This window comes from Lactuca sativa, chromosome 5 (genome assembly GCF_002870075.4).
Source record: "Lactuca sativa cultivar Salinas chromosome 5, Lsat_Salinas_v11, whole genome shotgun sequence".
In the NCBI taxonomy this organism is placed as follows: Eukaryota; Viridiplantae; Streptophyta; class Magnoliopsida; order Asterales; family Asteraceae; genus Lactuca; species Lactuca sativa.
The window spans coordinates 357,100,081-357,104,653 of record NC_056627.2 but is presented as its reverse complement, the minus strand read 5'-3'; the positions used below and the strand labels follow the sequence as shown (position 1 = coordinate 357,104,653).

The window sequence follows — 4,573 nt, the reverse complement described above, 5'->3', positions numbered from 1 at the left end:
TTATGTATTGGTATTTTGGGGGACACTCACTAAGCTTTAGGCTTACAATTTTGGATTATGTTTCAGGTACTTCAAAGGATTGCGGGAAGGTGAAGGGGTGATCGTGCACCTCATCATGTTTGTTTATGATTTTGGGATATTTCTGATATGGAGCTTATTTTGAAAACAATTTGTAAACAATGATGGTTAGTGATTTGTTTTAAAAAGTTTAAAATTTTCGAGAATTTTACGAATGTTAAACCTAGTTAACCAAAATGGTAGTTTTGGTATTATTTAACAAGTATGGGGGTGGTTTTGTAAATCAATTAACTTTAGGAACTGATTTTGCCAAAAGCGTTTAACAAGGGATTGATTTTTCCAAAATTGTTCAACAAGGGAATAATTTCATAACTTATTTCTTAAACTGGGGGTTGAAGTTTATATTTTAAATCCAAGTTGGTATTTGGGACCAGATTTGTCAACATTTCTCTAAGAGGGGTTGCTCTTAAATAATTTAAATGGAAGTTTGTGGGTTAGGATTTAATTTGTGAAAGAAATAATAAGGGAAGGGGTTAATTGCAGAATTTAAGTTGAAGTTTGAGAAATGGGAGGGAACTCGTCCCTCTCATCTATACCGCGATTTACATACTATGAACCCAAATAAAAAAACATCATTTTCTTCGATTGGTTTAAAGAACAGAAAAAGAAGGTGCAAGGAACGAAAGATGATGGTGGGGAAGGACTTACTGTGACGCAGGGCCGGCCCTGAGATTTTAGAGACCCTGTGCGATTTAACGAAAAATAGGCCCTAAAATTTGAAATATCTCAAAATTTAAGCAAAAAAATATACATTTTAATTTTTTATTGCAAATACATAAAATTAAAATTTCATTCAAAATAATACACAAAAAAATTGGTTTCTACTTGAAAACTACCATCCTCCTAATAATTGTTGAAATAAAATTCTCAATAACATCTTCATATGTAACTTTATCCAGCATGTTATGCTCAATCGTCATCAAAGCCAATCCATTAAGTTGTTCTTGAGTCATTGTAGATCGTAAAAATGACTTCAAAATCTTCAATTTTGAAAAACTTCGTTCTGCAGATGCAATGGTAACAGGAATAGTCAACATAATTCTATACGCAATCAACACGTTTTAAAAAGTTTAAAATATCAATTGCTGTCATTTTTTCTTTGGGCAAGATATGTAGAAGTAATTTTAACTCAACATACAAGTCATTTCCATCAATATCCGATTGCTCATCTTTCTTGAGTGAAGTTTCAAGAGACTTACAACAAGATTTTAAGATTATATCATCTAATGAATGTAGTTTTTCTAAATTAAACAAAAAACCAAATATTTTATCATATTGTTGATATTGTTCAAACTTTGTAGTTAAAGAAGTAATTGCTTGATCAACAATATAAATAAAATATTTAACCCTAAATTTCTCTTACGCGGATTGTGTAACACTACAAGAAGTATGAGATGAAATCTCATCAAAATGTTTTTTTTATTTTAGGTTCACGTTTTTTAGAAAATATTGGATCGATGCCAATTTCCAAGGCAATATCTTTTGTAGTTTCTAAAGCATTTAAAAAACCATTTTCTCTATATTCTTTAAAAAACGAAATCAGCCCCTTTATTTTTTCCATAGCAACATCAATAAGCATATATTTTGATTGAAATTGTTTGCTAACTAAATTAACAGTATTTAACATTTCATACCAAATTACTAAAGCCAATATGAACTCAAAGTTACCAAGTTCATTTTTTGCTAAAGATTTAGCTTCACTTGTTATTTTTGGATCATTATCATTTTTGGCTACTTGAAGTAAAGCCTTTTGTATGTCAAAAATCTGAAATCTTATAGCTTTAACACTATCAACACGACTCTCTCACCGAGTGGATGACAAAGATTTAGGAGTTAACCCTTTACATTATTTTTTAAAATTTGCCATCTCTTAGTGGAATTTGCAAAAATTGTATAAATACGTTGTATTTTTCCAAAAAAACCTTTAGCTTTACTACAAGTATTAGCCATATCACACAAAGTTAAGTTCAAACTATGACAACCACAAGGAGTATAAAAAGCTCTAGAATTTATATCTAAAATCTTTTTTTTTTGCACTCCTTGATGTTTTCCTTTCATATTTGATCCATTATCATAACCTTGTCCACGCACATTATTAATGTCAAGATCAAGCAAATTCAATTCATTTTGTAAAACATCAAAAAGATCTTGGCCAGTTGTATCATTTACATCTAAAAACCCTAAAAATGATTCTTCAATGCAAACAACATTTGACGAAACATCCACATATCTTAAAATAATAGTCATTTGCTCTTGTTGACTTATATGGGAGTACAATCAAGTATTATTGAAAAATATTTTGCATTTTTTATTTTTCTAATAATCATAGATTTTATTTCGGAAGAAAGCAAAATTATTAATTCACTTTGTATCCTATGCCCAAGATAATGTTTATGGATACCAATAATATTTGTAATACGTTGTATATGCTAATAAGAAACCATGTCAAATTCAACCAACATTTCAAATAAGCCTAAGAAATTTCCATTGTTATCTTCATACACTTTCTCATTAGTACCATGAAAAGCAAGATTATGTTTAGCAAGAAATTTCACAATAGAGATAATTCTCAACAAAACTTGTCTCCAATGAACTTTTTTTTTCTAATTGTTTTTGAGCCGCATTATCAATAGTTTTATTTTTTTGTAATCTTAAACGCAAATCATAGCAAGTATTTATATTTTTAACATGTTCCATACTAGTTTCATGCTCTTTAATTGTAGTGTTAAGATGTATCCAATCTCTAAAACCCGCATTTGCTAATTGACCCTTTCCACACACTTTTCAAAAAATTTTACAAAAAAAACAAATTTTTTTATCAATTTCTTTAGAATAAACAAGCCAATCTCTATCACATTTTTCCCCATTTGGGAAAGTTTTAGTGTAATATGTTGCAGAAAATCTTCTTAAATATTTATCTTTAGGAGCTTTTATAATGGATAAATCTCTTTTAGGACCTTTCAATGCTAATATATTTATCATATTAGAATCGAGAACATCCCAATTTCTTGGATCAAATATATCAAAAGTATGAAAATCAACATTATCATCAACATCAACATTAGGATTATTACTAACATCAACATTAGGATTATCACTAACATCAATATTGTCATTAGCATTATCATTAACATCAACATCAACATCAACATCAACATAATCATTATCATCAATATTATCTTCATTAACAGTTTGTGTTCATTTTCCGAAAAGTTTTGTGTTTTTTTTTTGTTATAAACTTATCCATAGAACCTGCTTGAGCTTTATTATCTTCTTCAATTTTTTGTTTCTTTTTATGTTTTTCATATCCAGATGCATATATTTTTTTTTAATATAGGAGGCATTGTAAATTATAGAAAAGAAAGAAACGACCTTATTTGCGAATTGAGATTTGTAGATTTCTTCTTGGTTGTAGATTTTCCACACTTCTAATCACCAAGAGAAGATATCAAAACTGTAAATAAAAATCATAATCCAAATAAGAAATCAAATAGCATACCAGAAAAGAAAAATTAAAGAACTCATATCAGATCATAATTAAAGAACAAATGTATCATTATCAAGAAAAAAAAGACAATCATATTCATTTGATATCATAAATCCAAAAATTGTCTTATAATTTTGACACTTCAAATCAGAAAACAATGTTATGCTCCAAAAAAAAAAAATCAGAAAACCTGCATTCTCAGATCAAAATATAGTTCTTAGTCCTTACAAATATGAAGTTATTAGAAACAAAAATCAGAATTTGTGATTTTTCAAAAACGAAAAAGTAGAAAAAAATCAAAAACTTGAAAGGAGATTTTACCTGAATTCGTTATTCCTTGACCCTTGTTCCTTCTGATTTACAAAAACTGATATTGATGGTTCTATATTTCGAAATTTGATCAGAAAAAGAAAATTGATAAAAAATTATTCAATTAGAAAATAACAAACCATGAAAAACAAAACTAAAATTTAAGGTTACCTTTGATTTCGACACCTCAAGGCTCAAACAGTTAAATTGACAGGTAAGATTTTGAAGCTTCAGATTTTGAAATTTGATGATTCTTAATTTGAAATTTGAAGCTTGATAGTTCTGAACTTCTAAGACTCGGTGAAGAAGGTGAAGAAGAAGACGATTAGAAGAAATAGAAGTAAGAATAAACTGAAATCGTTGGCTGTTATCATTGAAGAAGAGGGAGAAGAAACAAAATTAAGAACCGATTTTGTGTCTTTAATATTGGAATAGAAACGATTGAATAGATATTACCGTTCCTCCTGCAATGATGTTTTCTATTACCCATGTCTGCGATTATCAATGAAGAAGATTAGAAGAAGCCGAAGAGTTTTCTTGTTCCCGAAAATTCCATCCCGCTCCTTCTTCTAGCTGGCGTTCCTTCTTCTAGCTTATCGAGTAATATTTTTGGGCCGAATGAACCTAGTCTACAAGAATTACTAAATAATTTTTGGGTCCTATGATTTTTTGGGCCCTGTTCTTGGGCACCGGTTGAAC

The 4,573-nt window shown here is 29.1% G+C and overlaps 1 pseudogene; it reads right to left on the bottom strand.

The window, feature by feature from the left end:
* Window positions 1–899: 899 nt before the first annotated feature.
* Window positions 900–4,364, bottom strand: LOC111912536 (uncharacterized; annotated as a pseudogene).
* Between the last annotated feature and the right edge of the window lie 209 nt (window positions 4,365–4,573).